This window comes from Nannospalax galili, unplaced genomic scaffold (genome assembly GCF_000622305.1).
Source record: "Nannospalax galili isolate Female #2095 unplaced genomic scaffold, S.galili_v1.0 scaffold582, whole genome shotgun sequence".
Lineage (NCBI taxonomy): Eukaryota > Metazoa > Chordata > Mammalia > Rodentia > Spalacidae > Nannospalax > Nannospalax galili.
Genome location: NW_008349130.1, coordinates 1,826,943 through 1,848,963, shown reverse-complemented (window position 1 = coordinate 1,848,963; position 22,021 = coordinate 1,826,943). Strand labels below are relative to the sequence as shown.

The 22,021-nt window shown below is 40.6% G+C and overlaps 1 protein-coding gene across 1 annotated transcript in view; it reads left to right on the top strand.

Annotated features, from left to right (window-relative positions):
- Positions 1 to 6: 6 nt before the first annotated feature.
- Bend6 (BEN domain containing 6) overlaps positions 7 to 22,021 on the top strand; it is a 111,517-nt gene continuing 89,502 nt past the window's right edge. The window contains exon 1 of the mRNA XM_008846512.3: positions 7 to 279. The gene's annotated coding sequence lies outside the window, so the exon portion shown is untranslated. The remainder of the gene's footprint in view (positions 280 to 22,021) is intronic.

The window sequence follows — 22,021 nt, the reverse complement described above, 5'->3', positions numbered from 1 at the left end:
CGGGGGCTCGGCCGATGACATCACGGCGGGCTGCGGCAGCGCGGGCGCGCGGACATGGCTGCGGCGACCGCGGGCTGAAGCCCGGCCTGAGCATCCGCGCCCGGACCCCAGGCTTCCAGCTGTCCAGCCTCCTTTGACCGATTGCAGGGAGGCCGACGTCAGGGGGCGCCAAGGAGCCGGGGGGGATCCTGAGGCTCTGGGGGAGCCTGAAGAGGCGCTGCCCCGGCTCCCGCCTCCCTCCGCCCCGCCCCGAAGCTGGGGCTTGGAGGATGCAGCCGGGTGAGCTATTTGGTTTGTGGGGGGGTCCCTCACACACTAAAGAGCGAGCACCCGGAAGGGCCTTCTCTGGGAGAAAGGACCCTCCGGGAATGAGATGCCCCCATCTCCAAGACCCTCTAATCCAAGGGCTTTGGGGAGGTGAAGATAAGTGTGTGCAGACTTGCACGTCCCAAACTTGGTGCTAAAGCTCAGGCCAGAAAGGAGCACTTTTACCTTCTTGATTCCTTGAGTTTACCTTAAAACCCTGATTCGTTGTAGTGCCTTCATTGTAGGGAGAAGCTATTTCAGATTTTGGGATCTAACAGATAAAGGAAGTTGGCTGTTGACTTGTAAAAAAAAAAGGGGGGGGGTGCGGCTAGGCACTATTAGACAACAGTGATCTGTCACACTTGGGCGCACACTCACCTCGCTCTTCTTTTTCCGCAACCCAATCCCCATAATCAGCAAAAACTATATTGTAGTTATTTGCGGGGGCATTTAGCGGTGGTCGTTGGTATCCTGCCCAGGAAGTAGGCCAAGTGTGAGCGCTGCAGTGTGTCCTTCTGCGGAGAGCCTCTGCCACCTGGCGAGGAAGCCGCTGCTGCAGCAGGCAGCCTGCAGCATGTTTCAGGGACAAGCGCAGTGCAGTGTCCTCCTGCCCCCAAGGCATGCTGGCTTTCCCTGTGTGGGACTGGGTAATAGGTTTGGTTCATTTACTCACATAGGAAAACTAAGTATAGTGACAAGTAATATATCACATTTGTGGAATTTCTAGTAACAAGAAATTTTTTAAAATAAACAATAATTTGTAAAATTCTGAAAGTCAGTCGAAGAACTGATAGGAATACTTGTTTGTAGAGATCTCAAAATGTATATTGTTCTCTAAAACCAACTGCAGTTCTGCATAAAAGCTTAATCATTAGATATTCTTAAGGTGGGTGATACAAGGTAAGGCATTACAAGAAACTCTAAAAGGTATTGCCTAGCCCTAAAGCACACTCGTCAATGCCAAATTCATAAGCATGGAAAACAGCGGATATGTTTTCTTATTTGCATGCTGGTTTCCTAAAGCAAATATCTAGATTGCTCTATTACATGTTACTCATTCATTTGTTTAGTGCTAAAGAGATGGAGACCTTGACTTCAGACACTGGGTAACCTGGGACTCTTGAATGTCAGAGTGCAGGGTGCACTGACTTCAAGGGCCCCTGGCACTGAAAAGAGCTGTCTGGAAGCCCTGCATCATGTGCTCATAGCTGAAGGTTTCCTAATACTGCAGCCCACTGCAGTAAGAAAACCTATTCCCGAATTCAGTATGCAGGGATTATTGAAGAGAATCCTGAGAGCCTGCAATGGAAAGGAAAGGAAGACTTCTCTGTATGGACTCAACAGGACATAGTAGTTATTTAAAACCATCCTGAAGTAACCTTTTTGCATACAATGTGTAGAAATAACTAATAGAATTTAAAAAGGTCAGCCTGATGTTTCTCACTGACCAAACCTTGTAAGCTAAAATGACTTAAATATCTTTGAACAGAAACAGATCTAAGACTACAAACACAGCATAGTGATCAATTTGCCACAACCTGCATTTTTAACAGCAAAAGCAAGTAAATAATAATTATGGTTCTCTGAACTATTACTTGAACGGTACTGTTATCATGCTGCGTTCTGCTTCAGCCATTTTTCAGTTTCAGGTACACAGAAGAGCATCATTTATCTCCCTTGTCAGGCAAATGTTTAACCATGATGAAATAGGATTTATAAATATTTCTATTTAGATGTATTTATTTCTGCTCTTTAGCTCGCTTATCAGAAGGACGCTTAACAATAACCAAACCAAATCTTTAAATGAATTTAGCATTTGATCCATTGGTTTACAGTTTATTGCTAATTTACCATTTGCTTTTCCAAATAATGCATGCTATTAATGGTTTCTTTCAGTGTGTTTGTGTGATACCAATTGCATCTTGCAGTTCAATATATCTTAAATCAACCAGTCCTTTGGGGAAATTAATTTAGTAGAATTCATATCTTTTCTTCCTCCTGGGTTTTCATTTTAAAAAGAATAATTGGTGTTATATAAAAGTTATAAAATTAAAATTTGAAGGCAGGGGTGGAATAAGATAACTCATGACCCAAACCTCTCATGCCAAGAAATGAAAACTCACAATAGAAAAATATTGTAATGTATTGGTTTTTTTGGGGGGGGTCTTTTTTGAGACAGAGTTTCCCTGTAGCCCCAGTTGGCCTAAAACTCACGATGTAGACCAGGCTGGCTTTGATCTCACAGAGTTCCACCTGCCTCTACCTCCCAAGTGCTGGGATTATAGGTTTACACTACCACATGCTTTTCTATGCCAGTGAGTTAGCATTGCCATCTTAGGGAAGAAAAGAAAAAGGAATCAGAGAAAAGTGAGTTTTAGATCCAGTATGTAGGTGATCCATCACATCACCCTTCTTATCTCTGGATTCTCAACCAAAGTAGGAAGACATGGGGATCCAAAAAGAAAGTAAATATTAACTTTATTCAGGGTGAAGTCTTAAAGAACATTGTTTAGACTTGAGACCAAAATGAAAACTCTTATCCCTATTCCCCTAGCTCAGTGTGCCCTCCCAGTCTGAGGATATCCCTACTAGAGCAGCAAAAAACAGCCTATATAAATTCTTGCATAGAGATCAGAGCCTGTCCAGTCCATGAGATGGGCTTGTGTGAGAAGAGAGCTCTGTTCTTCTCTGCCCATTGGTGACTAGTAGGCTGTGGTGGTTAATTTTGATTAACCATCAAGATTACCACTCTGCTTGGACTGAAAAGTGCCTGGAGAATTAACAAAGCACAACTCTATATTTGTCTGATAGCATCTCCAGAGAGGATTAACTAAGGGGGCAGACTTACCCTGAATATGGGCAGCATCAGCCTATATCTTCCCTCCCTCAGACTCTCCTTCCCTTCCTCCTTACTGGCTAGTCTACCCTGCCATACTATGATAGATCAAAACCTTTGAAACCACAAACCCAAGACAAATCTTTCCTTTAATTGGTTCAAGTATGCCACAGCAATGAATAGTTCCTCCAATGAACACAAACCCTCCCCAGTTTTCCTCATTACTAACTACCTCCTAGAGTTAAATGTAAGGAACCTAGGGAAATAGTTCAGTCAAGAAAGTGCTTACCTTGCAGTCATGAGGATTAGCGGTCAATCCGCTAATGGTGAGCCTGCATGCTTGTATTCCTAGTGTTGCAGAGGCAGAGACAGGCTGTCCCCCAGGATTGCTAGCCAGCCAGGCCATCCCATATATCTAGTTCTAGGCCAGTGAGGGATACTTTCCCACTGCTAGGTAGACAGCAGCTGTGAAACAGCACCCAAGATTGCCCTTTAACCTCCACATGCCTGTACACACACATCCCACCAGCAGAAATGCGCAAAAAGTAAGGGGCTTTAATAAAGTACCAGAAATCTATGTAGTATTTCCCTGGAGTTAGTAAGTTGTGTCACAATTTCCTAGTTTATAGGCCAGAAAGAAGAAACGTTTCCACACTAAGTTGTATTGCAACCAACTGAGAAAGAGTGGAGAGCTAAAGATGACTCAGATTTTGAGCCAGAGTAGAAACGTCATTTGAAGGAATAAGCAACAAAATGAATTTTAAATCCACTGAGAGAGCTGTCACAAGGGGATTAGTGTGAAAAGATCCAGCAAACAGATGAAAAATGGGAGTTGAGAGGTCAGAGCCAGAAACAGATTTGGAGGGGTCATCAGCATAGACAGTAATGGAAGTCATGGAAATGTAAGAAGTGACTAAAGAAGAGAAATTTTAGAAAACGTGGAATCAGAACTTGGAAGACAGATTCCATTGTGGACTGGCGAAGAGTAAAAGGCGGGGCTGTGGAGCAGGAGGAGAGTTCCAGCTCTGTGGCTTACTACAGCAGAGGCACAAGCAGGTTACAGAGGGAAAGCAGTAGGGACGGTGAGTGCCTGTGTCTGGAAATACTCCAGAAGACTGGTTTGTTGTGATAGGGGAGGCTAAACCATGCCGAAATGGGTTGCCAAGGGAATAAGCGGTACAAAAGAGGATCCTAAGAGTCACTGTCCACAATCTTTGAAGAAATTTAGCTCAAGGAAACGAATAGAAAAGCAGTGAACATCAGAGAAGCCCAGTAATCTTCCTTTTGTCTAGATAGAGGTATTTGAACAAGTTTCTAGGCACTAGGGTAGGACCACAGCTGAGTGAGTTTCTTTTCCTGTTACTGTGATAAAATACTTTGACAGAAGGAAGTTGGGGGGGGGTTCCACACATATTTCAAGGTTATAGTTCATCATGGTGGAGAAGTCATAGCAGGAACTTAGGGAGGAAGCTGGTCACATTGCATCCACAGTGTAAAGCAGAGAGTGGTGACACATGCTCAACTCCCTCTCTCCTTTTCACTCAAAGCAGGACACAGCCCATGAGAAGATGCAGCCCACATTTAGGATGAATTTTCCCACCCCAAATAACCTAATTTAGAAAATTCCTTACAGGCATGCCCACAGGCCACCTAATCCCTCCCATTGAGACACTCTTTCCTAGGTGATTCCAGGTCCTGAGGAGGTTGACAATGGAAATTAACTATCACTGACAAGCAGTGGGAAAAGAATCATGAAAGAGGAAGGGAATTTGTGATTTGTCAGTGTGCTTCAGCACACTGGAGCTCCACTCCTTCACAATGGTTCTTTCTGCTGTCAGGCTGCTCTTCGCACTGCAGTTAGAGTTGAATATAACTACTTAGAATGGCTTCCTTCCCATGGTTTCCTTCCCAGAAACCCTGTCCATCTAATACTCAGTCATCTGTAACTCCAGTTCCAAGGGATCTTATACCCTCTTTTTGTTCATAGGCTTTGTACACACGTGGTGCCATTACATATTGCAGACAGGACATTCATACACAAAAAATGAAAACAAAAACTAAAAAATATATGGGGATATGTGAGGGATCAATCAGATAAAGAGAATATAACGGAAGGTAAAATGACCAAAATATATACATGTGTGAAATTTCCAAAGAATTAAGAAAAGTTTGAAACAAAATTTTCAAAGATACGGGAGCCAGCGAGAGCTCAGCAGATAAAGTCCTTGCTGCACAAGCCTGATGAGCTGAGTTCGATCCTCAGAACCAACATAAAGTAGGAGAGAATCAACTCCACAGAGTTTTCCTCTGACTTCCACATGCACACCATGGCACGTATGCACCCTCCCATCACATCATATGTGCACACACAATAATAAAGATCTGGGATACCTTGGAATATAACCCAGGCTTTCTTAAGTGTTATGACAAATCTATACGAAAGTAAGTCAGTTGCTCAGTTAGAAGTCATACAAGGACAATACATTGAACTATTACTGCCTTGAAAATAAAAAATGTAGGTAAGAATGACTCTAGCTAACAATAAGTTATTAAAAAATCATACTGAAGTCGGGCATGGTGGCGCACACCTTTAATCCCAGCACTCGGGAGGCAGAGGCAGGCGGATCTCTGGGAGTTCAAGGCCAGCCTGGTCTACATAGTGAGTTCCAGGACAGCTGGGGCTACAGGGAGACCCTGTTTCAAAAAGACCAAAAAAAAAAAAAATCATACTGGGTTTGCTCGCCTACATGTTCCTAGGTGAAGTGTTTTACCTGCACTTATATTGAAAGGTAAGGGAGCCACATTATGGAACAATCTGATTTAGATAATGTAGCCTTGGATATCTGGGAATTTCAACATACCAGAATGAGGAAAGCCATCCTATGGATGGATGGTTTTGGTCTCTTAAAGTATGAGTTTGGGAAGGGTAAACAATTGTAAATTTCAGCAATAGCAAATGTTATTTTCAGCAAATATGCCCTCAGAAAGGATCTTATATTCATGTCAACATAATAAAAACATTCAAAATAATTTAAAGGAATCATTAGAAGACATTTCTAATAGAATCATTTCAGATTCTTTTTTTAACAGCTTCAGAATCCATAACAATACTATGAAAAAAAACTAATGTATAAGCATTATAGAGTTTAAAAAAAAACTGTTCAGAGTTCGGGAGCCTAAAACATTAGCATAAATGAACTTATCTCTGTATAATGCCCTGTAGACAATTTGGGGGAAGTAACCATTTATTATCCACACACTACTAGAATTCACTTATGTAGTATCCACACTGAGAGTACGAATTACTCATGCAGCAAAATACTAAGTGATTTGGCCCCAAAATTTACTCATAGTTGTAGAATCTGGCAGTAGAAAATTTAAAAACTACTCATAGATCAAATTATGAAGCTTCTAGAGTTATAAATCTTTATTATTCAGAGAGCATAAAATACGTCTACAATTTCTAACACTGTACAGTTTATAAAGAGAATTTGAAAACTGAAAGTATTTCCAAGGCGGGAGTTGTATGAGATCTAGCATTCCAATATTCTTGAATAAAGAAAAAGGATGTTTATAGTTGCATAATAAATATAAGATGAATAAAGTCTTGATTAATATTCATGAATTAAGTTTCATATTACCTTCTTAATAAAACTGCAGCCACATTGAAGAGATTGTTCCTATTCTTAAATCTTTGGGACTTTTACATTAAATATTTTATTTATTCATTGCATGCAATATTTTTATATTAATACATCAGTTTTCTTATTGCCTGAAAGAGAAGTGCTGTGTACCAAGAAGAAAACTGCAAAGAACAGCTGATGATTATTAAAAAGCATTTCAGTAGCACATAGTTCCAGAGATTATTGAAATGATCTTGTATAATGAGATACCAAAATCTAGAAACAGAAAGAAAAATAAATTTTAAAATGTCTTTATTGGGGCTGGAGAGATGACTCAGTGATTAAGAGCACTGGCTGCTCTTGCAGAGGACCCGGGTTCAGTTTTCAGCACCCACATGGCAGCTAACAACCATCCGTAACTCCAGTTCAAGGGACTCTGACACCCTCTTCTGGCCTCCATAAGCATTGCACTTTTACATGCATGCAGGCAAAACACTCATATGAATAAAATTTAAAAATTAAAAAATTACTTAAGCCTTTGTAGCCCCAAACACATTATGGAGTAAAACAGGAGAAAAAACAAGCATACTAATTTAGAATATAGAAGAGTTTACATTTCAAAGAGGGAAATCCAAAACCTTGGCAGGCCTGGCCCTGCTATAAGAGTTCTTTTTTCCTTGTTGCAGTACTGAACCCAGGGCCTTAGTCATACTAGGCAACCACTCTACCACTGAGCTACATCCCAAGCCAATAAATTTCTTTTCATTATAAATTACCAAGTCTGTGGTTTTCTGTTATAGCAGCACAGAATGAACTGAGCTGCTACTCTTGGTGTCCTTGTGGGCCTCAGCTCTTTCTCAGCATCCTATTCCCTAGGCACCCAGCCTCAATATTTCATCATCATAACTAGATTCTGTCACAGCATGAGTCTGGTTATTTCATTATGTGACTATCTCATTCCAGTTTCTTGAAGAACACTTATCTCTCAGTCTGGCAAGTTCTGTTTCCCCCAAGTTCCCTTCTCTCCTAATCAGTGCAGAGTGGACACCACATGCATTCCACATAGAAACAGACTTTGAATAATTCCCTCAGGGCCTTGAATTCTTCTGGGCCTAGTAGATGCACACTACTCTTTGCAAAATCCCATGGTCATTTGTCAGGAGATAAGAATCTACCTTGAAAAGACACTGCAGGACTGCAATTAATATATCAGACTTCCCTGTTGACCTGCAATCTTGTGGGCTAGTCTGGGTCTCAAACTAGGGCACAGTGGTGCATTCCTGAAAAGAAATCATGCCATTCAGAAGGTACAAGTGGGAGGATTGCAAGTTCCAAGTCAGGTGGCTACACAGTGAGGTGAGATGTTATGATTAACTTTCATTGTCAAGTTGAATGGATTTGGAAATGCCTAGATCAATCTCTGGGTGTGTTTGTAAAGGTCTTTCTAAAGAGGTTTAACTGAGAAGGAAAGACACATGGCAGAAATCCTATGGTTTGAATCCCAGACTAAATAAAAGGGAAAGGAAGCCAACTGAACAGCAACATTTACCAAACTAAATTTAAAAAAGGCAAATGAGGAAGCCAGCTGAACATCAGCATTTGTCTCTAATTCCTGGATGTGGGCACAATGCAGTCAGCCATCTCGCACTCCTGTCGCCATGTCTTCCCCTCATAATGGACTGTATTGCCCAAATAAACCCTTCCTTTCTTAAGTAGTTTCTATCAGATATTTTTGTCACAACAATGCAAAAGAAACCAATACATGAGACCTCCCTTGAAAAAATGTTTTAGTGCCTAAATTAAGGGGCATCAATAGCACCCTAGGAGTGGGTTGGTACTGTCATTATTCACTTGTTCTCAGCCAGAGGCACAGGACAACATGCACCTGTCCTCATTTCTGAATGGCTACCTTGGTGTAAACAATCTAGTTAGTGGTGATCATAGCTAAGGATTACTGTGCATCAGCTTTCTGCCGAGCTTGTACTTAATGCTTCACATACATTTGCCCATCCAGTCCTCACAGCAATTGAAGGCAAACTAGAACAGCCCATATACTCTTAAAGCCTGCCACCAGTGATGTAATCCAAAACCCCCAGGAGTCTTTGGCTTTTTAAGTGTTTCTGGTGGTATAGGAAAGTTCCCCTTCCCTTAATTTTGGATTGGCCAACTTAAAGAGAGAGCCCATAAGTCACAGCGCCAAGCTGGGTGAGGTAGATATGTACAGATCCAACTTTGGTCTTATATAAACTGGTCTGGATAAGTCAGTGGGAAATGGGACTCTATTGGCTTTGAGTGGCAGAGTGGTGATGGAGCCCTGTGTCTCAAACCAAGGAGAAGCAGGAAGTCTGCCATTTCTATTGCTCATTAGTGGCCCTGTTTGCTTATCGGGGATTTAGTCTCTTACATTAAGCTTGCCTTTATCTTACACATGGTACCCCAGAGCTTAAAGATGTAAGATTTTCCCCTGAGATCATACAGTTAGCAAGTGGCATTAAGGATTCTCTAGCTCGTCTCAAACAGCTTTGTTGTGTACTTAATTCGCATTCCTTCCCGGCCATGCAGCTCCTCTTCTGAAGGAATTTCTGTTCCTTAGGGTCTGCTGGGAAGTTCCCCTGCTGATAATCCTTAGACTAACCTCCACCCAGATTACTGAGGACCAAACTGACACTTTGAGAAAATATCAGAAGTTTCCTAGCACATGAAATATATGTTCCTCTTTTCTAACCTATAAGGAATTTGCCTAGACTACCTCTCATACTCCTTCAATCTGATAGGATAATAATTAAAGATGAGATCAAATTGAGAAGGAATAAGGGGGGGCATGGGAAGAGCTGGAGACATGGAGGAGTGAAAATGATGTAAATATTGTACTCATGTATGAAATTCTTGAAAATAAAACACAGTTTTAAATGTATAGCTTTCATTCTTCGCTATTATGTGTCTATTTCCATTACCTGGGCAAATCTGACCCAGCACCTCCAGAATGCTAAAGCAGCTTGGGAGGAACCCGGCAGGCTCCTGCTCTGGAAAGCAGCCTCTGTCTCTTTCTCATGGAAAGTATAGTGCCAATAACTTTCTCCTTTCTTTTTACAGACTGTTTAGCATTATCTCCTATAATATCAAAGGCAATGAGATTAATCAGCCATGATTCTTTAAGCCTTCTCCTGGACTGGAGAGAGGACTCAGCAGAGAGCACTGGCTGTTCTTGCAGAATACCTGGGTTTGAATCCCAGCACCCACATGGTGGCTAAAAACTGTTTGTAACTCCAGTTCCAGGGGATCTGACACCCTCTTCTGTCCTCTGCGGGCATGACACGGATGCAGTTTACAGACATGCAGTCATAATACTTATACACATAAAACAAAAATAAGCAAATCAAGAAAAATTAAGCCTTCTCCTGCCCCCTCTATTTAAAAATTTTCTCCTGGGGCTGGAGAGATGGCTCAGCAGTTAAGAGCACTGACTGCTCTTGCAGAGGACCCGGGTTTGATTCCCAGCACCCACATGGTGGCTACTAACCATCCTTAACTCCAGTTCCAGGGGAATCTGAAACCTTCTTCTGACCTCCACGGCACTGCACAACATGGGTGCACTCACATATTTGCATACAATGCACTCGTATACATAAAAATAATAACTAAAACATTTTTTTTAATTTCTCCTATTCCTGTATATTTAATCTAACCTTGTGTGAAAAGAATCTGGTCCTGTTTTTTGTCGTTATTGTTTTTTCAGTTAATAATGAAAATACTACTTTTGTATTAGTTACTTTTTCTGTTGCTGTTTTAAAACACCACAATCAAGGCAATTTACAGAAAGAAGAATTTATTTGACTTGCGGTTTCAGAGGCATGGAGGGGAGGCGTGGCAGCATAGGGAGCTGGAGCAGAAAGCTGAGCTCTCGCCTTTTCAAGCAGGCACAGAAAAGAGGGGGAGGGAGAGAAACTGGAAATGGGCAATGCCATTGTGCTAGATCGCTTTTTTGTCAATTTGACACACACCTGGGTTGAGGGAGCCTCAACTGGAGAATTGCCTCCATTGGACTGGCCTCTGGCCATGTCTGTGGGCCATTTTCTTGATTGTTGAGCGACGTGGGAGGGCCTAGCCCACTGTGGGCAGTGCCACCCTGGGTAGATCATCCTATGTTGTATAAGAAAGCAAGCTAAGCATGGGCCAAAAGAGCAAGCCAGTAAGCAGCGTTCCTCCATGGCCTGTGCTTCAGCTCCTGCCTCAGGTTCCTGCCCTGAGTTCCTACTGTGGACTTCCTCAGTGATGAACCCTGGGAGATGGAAGCCAAATAAACGCTTTCCTCTCAGCATTTTTTGTCACAGCAATTGAAGGCAAACTAGAACAGCCGTATACTCTTAAAGCCTGCCACCAGTGATGTACTTCTCCGGCATGGCCACACCACCTAAAGGTTCCTTGACCCTTCCCAAACAGTGCCTTGAACTGGGAACCAAGTGTTCAGATACTTGCAGCCTGTGGGGGACTTTTTCATTCAAACCACAACTGTTAATAAATTAGTATAATACTAGTATATCTAAGATATCAACTACAGTAGGTACTGCTATCATCCCAGCTTTACAGATAGAGAAATGGGCACAGAAAGGTTACATTGGTGGCAAATATTGGAGCAGGGCCATGGATCCCAACAATTTGGTTCTAGAGGCCATATTTATAACCATTTATGTGACCTTGCTTCACCATCTAGTGTATTTGGAAGATTTAGACTTCTGGATTATCTCACACTACTCAAACTTTACATAAAAAAGTTTCTCACTAAGCATTTCCGTCATTTCCTATGTGTACAAGTCCAGTCTTCCCCTCTTTTTGTAAGTAAGATATACATTTGCCAGAGGTTTAGTCAGACCCTCTCTGGCTTCTCTATCACAGAGTTAAGAGCTCACAAAATTGCCCCCAAAGGCTACCACTGCCTCATTGCCTGCTCCTAGATGTCCTGAACACTCCTGAACCCTGAGATTAGATTGTATGCTTTGAACTCACTGTACGCCACCTGTCATCTTTCCTTGCTTTTATATTGTTTCCTGGAGTTAAGTACATCCATTCCATCCATCTGGGCTTCTTTCTTTGATTTGTTGATCATCTCATAGTATCTAAGGGGGGATTTGGTCCAGGACTGATGAAAACATCCAAATCCTCAGAAACTCATGTTTGTCATGTAAATAGCATGGCATTTGCATACAACCTACATGCATCCTCCTATGTACTTTAAATCATCTCTTGATTACATGTATTATTATTGCTTATATGACATAGTACAATACAATTTCTTGCCATTATTCCCTAAACAATACAGTATGACTATTCAATCATGCTGTTGGCTGTTTTTTATTATATTTTTGTTGTTGTTGTCTTTATTCCCTATGTAGGGAATATCTGCATATGTTCAGTATGGACACAAGCTTTTTCCAAATGTTTATACTGTGGTCAGTTGAACAACAAATATAAAACCATATTGGTATGCGAAAGCAACTGTGAGCTCATTCTCCACTTCTAACTAGTTTCCTGGTTCTAATTTGTGATAAGGCAGCCATACCAAGCCTCGCCAATAATCGTGGCAGAAAGGAACATTTCTTTCTGACACTCCCTTCCATTTTCACTACTCTAATAAGTTTAATGATAGCAAAATACTATTTTTCTTAATGACATATACATAAGAGGCAGGAAAATTACTTGTAAAATGTATAATGCAATTGATCATTTATTGTTTTTTACTTTAATGTTGCTTCAAGGTGATATGAAAGAATATTAGAATAAGAAGAGGAATGATTGGCAGTGGGTAAAGATGGGAAGTCCTTTAAGATGATTTATTAAGTAAATTATCCGAAATGCCTGTTATATGAGAGTATAAAAAAGCACAGCCGGGTCGGGTGTGGTGGCGCATGACTTTAATCCCAGCACTTGGGAGGCAGAGGCAGGCGGATCTCTGTGAGTTCGAGGCCAGGCAGCTGGAGCTACAGGGAGACCGTGTCTCAAAAAGACCAGAAAACAACAACAACAAAAAAAGCACAGAATTAATAGCGGCATTGGTAGCTGAGAACCAGTTATTTCATTAGGATGTTATTAATGTAGGGTATAATAGGATAGCTATTTCAGAGAAAATTAGCTTGTCTTTTCATATTAGAATTGATTAGATAAATTAATATTTGAAACTTGGATCATTCCTGATTTTTATGCATAAGCATTGATTCTGAGATCAAAACTATTACATTAGTGAATTTCAAAAATTGATTTTAAAGTCATTAAATTTGTAAAATACACTTACTTTAATCAAAAAACATAATAATTGTACCTTGCTCTGAACTTTCATGATGAATAGAATGTTCTATATTAATCAAAAAAATGTGAAGTGGAAGACATTTTACATGGCTCATAGTTATCTTCAAATAGAACTTTTAATTGAAATTATTCTTACTTAGTCTTAACTATATCTGTGTTTTTTCGCAAATGAAGTGGGGAAAGATCCAAGTATTAAGGGGACAGGTTGTAACAGACTAGTGAAGGATAAAATGATCACAAAATTTGGTATTTCTTAGAACATATTTTGGAGGGCCTGAAACCACAGAAAACTTACTCAGAATCCCTCTGAGTTTTCTTGTAGGAACTTCCAAGAGGTTTCACCCATGGATGTTGACTTTTTGTTGACAGCACTGGTAGAGACAGGACATTATGGAACAGTTAGGCTTGCCTTCCATTGTTCCCAGCCTCTAGTCTCTTAACTATTACATATCTGTTGTAAAAGTCGCCTTTAACACATCGAGATGAAAGTAGGCCAGTTACAGTATCTAAATAAGACAAAGACAGGTTATTTAGTACTTAGTTCTCATGCCAGTTCAGAAACAAGAGAAAGTGAGTTGATGAGGCAGCATACACAGAGCTAATATTCACAGTACTGGGTACATTGATCCAGTGACAGAGATCTGAGAACTTTGTGTATGAAGAAAAGAGCAAACAATAGCTTTCCTCTTCCTACTCTGAATTAGCCCTTCATCACTGGAAATAGGACTTGATCACTGGTAGGATTGATCCTCTCAAAAACTGGAAACCAGGGGCTAAAGAGATGGTTCAGTGATTAAGAGCACTGGTTACTCTTGCAGAGGACCCAGATTCAGTTTCCAACACACATATGGCACCTAAAAACCTTCCTTAACTCCAATTCCAGAATATTCAATGCCCTCTTCTGGCCTCCACAGGTATTGCATGCACATAGTGCATGCACATGCAGGGAAACCACAAACACATAGAATAAAAATAAATAAATTTCAAAAATATTGGAAACTAGCAATACCAGCCTTATCCAATACAGCAATAATACCCAGTAAACAAATAGTGTCAGCCAAGACTCATTGTTGATATCAGATGTCCACACAGAGAGTACTGACAGCAGAAGGAATCTACTGGTTTGGCAATAAATAGACATGAGGCAGCCAGAAAGTAGATGAACCCTACCATATTGTATCAGTCAGAGTACTGGCAAAGAACAGTCAGTCCACTGATGTTTAGAAAGTTTTAACAAAGTTTGTGAGCTGAATACAAAGAAACATGAGACATAGTGTAGCCCCACAGGGCTAGTCATGGTGGAAATGTTGCCAGCTCTAGACACAGGGGAGAGGGAAGGCAGCAGTTACTATAGTCAACAAAGAGACCGTCAGAGTGACGGGGCTACTGCGAAATCCAAAGTGACCCTGGAAACAGTTACTACAATCAGCAAGGAGACCCTCATAGTGATGAGGCTGACCCTGGAGGATAAATTCTAGTTCACTGTCCTCCCTCCCTCTTAACTATCATGCCATTGACTGAACTCAGCTCACAAGAAGGTGAGAGCGCTCAAGCAGCTCAGCCTCCATAATTAGCAGAATGGAGCATAGAGAAGGGATCTGACCAGATAGAGAAAGGATCCTCAGCTCTGCTATCTGAGCAGGAGTTGACCTAAAAAATGCTTAGTGAGCAAGTCGTGACTCCTTTCTCTCAGAGAATGGCATCCCAGAGCAGCATCTTAGATGGGGAAGGCTTCCAGGGTAGTAACACGAAAAAGGCAAAAGCAAGTTACTGGCAAAGTTACTGGCTGTCAAAATTGACAGCCTATTGCAAAGCTGCTGATGAAAGTCCGTCATTGGCTTACTTGCAGGTCAGCAGCTGAGGGCCCTTGCCATAGCTAGGCGCCTCAGTTCTTTCAGATTTAAAGTGCAAATATCGTATGTACTCCAGAGGGATTAAATAAGTTAGTACAGGTTAAATGCTTATGAAAATACTATACAGACAGACTGACAGACATGGGAGGGAGAACTCAGTGAATGTCAGCTGTGGTTTTAATCTTATAAAGTAGATAACAGGATGGGAATGATCTGAGGATATCTGCAGGGTAGCGTAGGAAGGTGAGGTTAGCCCTTCCCTAGGTAAAGGTTACACTCATGACAATGCATGACATCTCTGTTTATTCATGAAAGAAGTCTCAGTAACTTCATTTACAGACTCTAACGAGGTAAGAATGTGTTCCTTTCTTTTCCCACTGTGAAAAGTTTTAAATGATTCAAGTCTAGTACCCCGTAAGCATATTTAATGATCTTTAGATTCACGCATACTGTCCAATTCAGACTAAGTAACCTTAAAGTTTGACAGCATTTTTGGATCATTCTAAAGCAAATTGAGGGCTGGTGAGGTGGCTCAGCAGGTGAAGGTGCTTGTGGCCAAAACTGACGACTTGAATTTGAGTCCTGAAACCCACATAGTAGAAGGAAAGAACTGCCTCCTACAAGTTGTCATATGACCTCCACATTCATGTGTGCATGTGCACATGTAAGAACACACACATTATATCTATATCTACGTTGGCAAACTTTTTCATTGGAATATTGCAGAAACTACTTAAGAATTTAAAATGTGTTTGATGGCACTTGAATACAGAAGGAGTAAAAAGAGTGCGTTGAAGTACACTCTGACATTAGTAAAGTCCAGGGATCTCCCTGCAGAGGTCAGGGGCACCAACAGCCCTCTCAGCCTTGCATGTGCTTTGCTCTAGTAAGCAAGGTCAGCGTTAGAGCACTCAGAAAGCACCCATCTAGAATCCTTCCAATCTTGATGTCTTTTCCTCTGGTAAATGTAGGTTTTTCAGAGTAGTAGGAAGCCTCTCTTCTCCATGTTCTACTTTGCTAAAAGTCTAGGCTGAAACTAGAAGTCATTCCAGCACACTAAGCAACCATGGGATGTATGGAATACCACTGAAACTATTTTGAAGACACTTCGGGATTGATGCAAGGGAGAGCATTCAGTTCCTATCCTGCCTCCTGACTGCTACAGGGGACTTGATATGCAGGGAAAGCAAGCAGAGGCTGAGAAGCCTGTGAAATGGAACTTCAGTTTTATTGTACTGCTGTATTTCCTTTCCACATTTTTATTTAATTTATAATAGAGGTCCTATAGTACAAAGGAAGGTGAGGGGCTAGAGAGATGGCTCAGCAGTTAATAACACTTGGTGTTCTTCTGAGGGCCTGGGTTCAATTCCTAGCACGCACATGGTGGCTAACAACCATTCCTAAGTCCAGTTCCAGGGAGTTTTGATATATGACATTCCAATTGCTCTCACCTCCTATCCTCTCTTTTTGCCCTTCCCCTCCTGTCATCCTCCATTCCTCTCTACAAGTGCCTCTCCCATATTCATGATTTTTGGTTTTGTTTTGTGATGTACTGCTTTTAACCAAGACCATCTGGTTTGACCAGATGTTTGAAACTATCCAGTGGAGTCTGGTGGTCTCCTCAGTGAGTACACAACATATTGACTGCCCTTCCCCTAGAATCTATCAGTAGCCAATAGTACAGCAGGGAAGGTGTTCTAGTTTATTTTCTGTTGCTGTGGCCAAAAGCAACTTGGGGGTTTGTGGGGGAGGTATTGAATCTTCCAAGTGGCAGTCTGTCACTGAGTGAAGCCAGGGCAGGAACCTGGAGGCAGGAACTGAAGCACAGATCACAAAGGAACACTGCTTATTGGCTTGCTCCTCTGGCTTGTTCTTATACAACCCAAGACCGCCTGCCCATGGATAGCACCATCCACAATGGGCTAGGCCCTTCCACATTATTCAACACTCAAGAAAATGCCTCACAGACATACCTATAAGCCAATCTGATGGAAGAAATTCCCCCATTGAGGTTTCCCCTTTCCAGATGTGTCAACTTGACAACTGAAACTATCCAGCACAAAAGAATAGGGCCCCGTGAGCCCATCTTCAATCCATGATTGACTGTTGACAGGCCAGTCTTTTACAGACCCATTGTAGGCAACTGCAGGTGCTGGGTGATCACATTCACAATACTGTGTACCGCCCTGAAGATAGCACTTCAAAGCCTTTCTCTCTATCGCAGCTCTTACATTCTTTCCACTCCTTCTGAAATTATCCCTGAGCTTTAGGGAAGGTGGCTTGAGTGTCATATTTAGGTCTTAGCTCTCTACCATACTTACTCTCAGCAACTAAAGCTGCCATGAATATCTTCATTCACCACCACCATTCAGAAAGAAGCTTCTCTGATTAAGGCTGAGGGTGACATTTATCTATGAGTATAAGCACAAATATTGAGTAAAGTTAGGGACCATGTCAATTTAGCTAAAAAACAGTAATGTCTTCCCCCGTAGGGCCTATGACATCCCTGATCATGGATTTTTGACAAGATTAGCAGTATCAAGCATGTATTCCTTCCTGTGGAGTGGGCCTCAAACTAATCAGAGAGCAGTTGGTTACTCTGATAATAGCCATGCCACTATTGCGCCAGTGCATCTTGCCCAGCAGGTTTACATTGTAGTTCTTAGGGGTCATACCTGGGTAAGATGTTGCTGGCTTTTGCCCCCAGCAACCTACAGAGTACCTTCTAGCATTCACTATAAAAACTAGCCAGAAGGGAGGAAGCTTCAAGCTGGGTTCCAGCTTGATTTCTCTATATCTTGCAACCAAGAAGTATATCTTCAGTAATAGTATCTTATCATCTAGTTCTGGTGGGCAGCCAAGAGGAATGTCGAGGGCCAGTGTTGTTTTATGGGCCTCTAACAACTAATAAGAACACTGAGGTTTTGTTTAATAAACAGTGACTTCTAATAAACCTTTCTACTCCCAGCATTCCCCCTCTCTGCTTTCACATCACTATGTTCTATTAGCTCCTCTCCCTTAAGGCACTCCCCCCCAGTGGTCTCTGTCTTCTATAGGTACTCCCAAGTTAAATACACCAATATAAAGGTCCCAAGCTAGAATCCATACATGAAAGACAGTATACTTCGGGCATTTGTCTTTCTGGGCCTGGGTTACTCACTCTGTATAATTGTTTCCAGTTTCACCCTGTAAATTTCACAATTTCATTTGTCTTTACAGCTGAATAATTTTTTTAAATTGTGTGTTTATACCACATTTTCCTTATTCGTCTTTTGATGGATATCTACATTGATTCCATTTCCTAGTTATTGTGAACAGAGCAGTAATGAGCATAGATAGGCAAATATCTCTGTAGTAGAATGCCCAGAGTGGCATAACTTGGGCTATATGCCCAGAGTGGCATAACTTGGTCATATTGGTTCTATATCTAGCTTTCTGAGATACTGCCACATTGATTTCCATAGTGGCTGCATCAGTCTACTCTCACACCAACAATCTCTCCAGCATCAGCTACCCTTTGATTTTTTTTTCTTTGAGACAGGATCTCACTGTTTCATCCCTGCCTGGTCTGAAAATCACCATGTAGACAAAACTAGCCTAGAACTCAAATAAATCCACCTGCCTCTGCCTTTCAAGTGCTAGTATTAAAGGCATGTACCACCATGGCTCATATGATTTTTTGATAATAGGCATTCTTTATCAGAGTGAGATGGAATCTCAGTGTAGTTTTGATTTTCATTTCTCTGGTGGTGAATGATATGTAATGTTTTCTTAAGTGTTCATCAGCCATTACTATTGTTTTTAGAATTCAGTTAAGTTCCAGGGCCGATTTTTATTGGGTTGCTTGTTTTCTGGATGTTTGGGGTATTTTTTTGGTTATTTATATGTTCTATATAATAATCCTCTGGCAGATGTATAACTTGACATTTTTCTCCCATTCTGTAGGCTGCCTTGTAACTTGACAGTTGCCTGTGCTTTACAAAGACTTTTTAACTTCATGAAGTCCTATTTGTCAATTATTGCCTTTATCTTATGAGTGATCAGACCTTATTTACAAAGTCCTTACCTATTCCTATATCTTTGTAGTGTATTGCCTATTTTTTCTTACAGCAGTTTCAGAATTTCAGGTTTTATAATGTGGTTATGGTTCTTGATCAGTTTGTAGTCAACTTTTGCACAAGATGAGAGAGAAGAATCTAGTTTCATTTTTCTACATATTGATAGCCAGTTTTTACAGCATCATTTGTTGAAGATGCTTTTTTCTCCAGTGTATATTTTTGGCCTCTTTGTCAAAAATCATGTGGCTGTGGTTGTGTGGTCTTATATCTGGAACCTCTATTGTACCACACAGATTTTATTATTATGGTTCTGTCATATGACTTGAAATAAGATATGGTAAGACAGTATTCATATGGTAAGCAGTATTCTTGTTACTCAGGATTACTTTGGCTCTGTGGGCTCTTTTTTGTTTCCATGTAAATGTTTATATTTTTTTCTATTTCCACGAAGGTTGTGTGGTCTTATATCTGGAACCTCTATTGTACCACACAGATTTTATTATTATGGTTCTGTCATATGACTTGAAATAAGATATGGTAAGACAGTATTCATATGGTAAGCAGTATTCTTGTTACTCAGGATTACTTTGGCTCTGTGGGCTCTTTTTTGTTTCCATGTAAATGTTTATATTTTTTTCTATTTCCACGAAGAAGAGAGATTGAATCTGATTGGAATTGCATTGAGTTTGTACATTGGTTTTGGTAAGATGGCCATTTTCACAATATTAATTTTATAGATTCATGAACCTGGGAGATCTTTCCATCTTCTAGTGCCTTTCTCTATTTTTTTCTTCAGTGTTTTAAAATTTTCCTTGTAAAGGTATTTCACTTCCATAGATAGGTTTATTCCAAGGTTGCTTTTTGCTTTTTGAGACAGGGTCTCCCTGTATCCCCAGCTGGCCTGGACTTGCTATAGAGACCAGGCTGGCTGTGATTTCACAGAGATCCGCCTCTGCCTTCTGAGAACTGAGATTAAAGGCATGCAACATCACCACACCCAACTTTTCCAAGGTATATTTTAGGCTATTGTGAGTGGAATTATTTCCCTGATTTCTCTTTCGGTGTATTTCTCATTGGTATACAGAAAGGTCACTGAGTTTTGTTTGTTAGTTTTGTATCCTGCCACTTTGCTGAAAGTGTTTATCGGCTGCAGGAGTTTTCTAGTGGAGTCTCTAGGGTCTCTTAGTCTAGAATTATATCATTTGAAAATAACAGTAATTTAACTTCTTCCTTTCTTGTATGTTTGTTTTGGGTTTGTGTGTGTGTGTGTGTGTGTGTGTGTGTGTGTGTTTTGTTGGGGGGGGGGGTTGGTCTTTTTGAGCTGTAGCTCCAGCTGGCCTGAAACTCAACTATGGAGACCAAGCTGGCCTTGAACCCACAGAGATCTGCCTGCCTCTGCCTCCCAAGTGCTGGGATTAAAGGCGTGTGCTACCACGCCTGGCTTTCCTTTCCTATTTGTTTTTTTGGTTTTGTTTTCTTTTGTTTTGTTTCTCTCTATTGTCTTAGTGCTCTAGCTAAAATTTCAAGCACTGTATTGAAGAGTGAATAGAAGAAGACAACCTTGTCTTATTTCTAATTTTTTTTTTTTGAACTTCAGGGCTTTATTGTGCAACAGGGAGGGCCATGCTTGCACCCCCGCCCACTCCCAAACTTTTAAATTGTTATTTTTGAGGTTCCTGGTAACCCTCTTAAATTCAATTTGCAAGTATTTTATTGAGAATTTGTGTGTTCATCAGAGATACTGATCTACAATTTTCTTTTTTGTTATTTCTTTGTCTTGTTTAGTTACTACTGTAATAATGCTGGCATCACAAAAGGAATTTGAAAGTATTCTTTCCCTTCTTATTTTATGGAATAATTTGAGAAGCGTTGGCTTTAGTTCTTCTTTAAAGATCCAGTAGGATTCTATAGTGAATACATCTGAACCTGGGCTTTCTTTTTGCTGAGATTTGTTTTTAATTACTGCTTCCAACTTACTGCTGTGGTGGATCTGTTTGCATATGTAATCTCTTCTTTGATAGGTTATCTGCGCTTTTCATCCATTTCTTTAGGTTTTCCAATTTGGTGGACTATGGATTTTTGAGATAATGTCTTCACGATCCTTTGGATTTCACTGGTGTCTGTTGCAAGGTCTCCCCTTTAGTCTCTAATCTTATCAATTTGGGTCCTTTCTCTCTTTCTTTTGGTTGACTACAGGTTTATCAATCTTGTTTATTTTTTTCAAAAACCCAACTTTTTGTTTAATCAATTTATTATTTATTATTTTCCATTTCATTGATTTTGGCTGTTACTCTGATTGGCCTGCCTTTATGTGTGACTTGGTGTTTCTCTCTTGCCAATTTCAGTACACTTTCTTTTCTTTGAATGTTTAGTGTTTTGACTATTTGACTATAATATGATATGAGGGGTTTCTTTTTGGCTATGTCTGTTTGGTCTTGTACATGGATGACTAACTCTCCCTAGATTTGGGAAATTTTCTTCTGATTTTATTGAAAATATGCTCTGTGCCATTGGCATGAAATTCTTCTTCTGGGCTCACAATTCATAAGCTTGGTATTTTCATAGTGTCCCACAGATCTCATATGTTCCAGTCATACTTTTTTAAAAAGTTGTCCTTGACTTGAATGCGTAATCTAATTTCCCTTAAGCTCTGATATTCTGTCCTCCATATGATCCATTCTGCTGATGAAGCTTTTTACTGAGATTTTATTTTGGTCAATTGAAATTTTTACTTCCTGTATTGTTTCTGTTTGGTTTTTTATCAGTACCTCTATCTGTTTGTTGGTTTCTATTTTCATAACCCAAAGTAACTTATTTCATTCAGCTGTTTGTGTTGTCTCAGAATTCGTGCAGCTTATTTGTATCTTCCTTGAATTTGCTCCTGCATTTGTTTGTGTACTCTGTGGGATCTTTGAACATATTTGTGTTCATTCTTTTGAATTAAAATTTCATTTATGTCACTCTTTGGAAGCCATTGTTTAGGGATTGGTAACTTTTGGAGGAGACGTTTTTGTCTTGATTATTCGTGTTGCTGGTGTTTTTTTT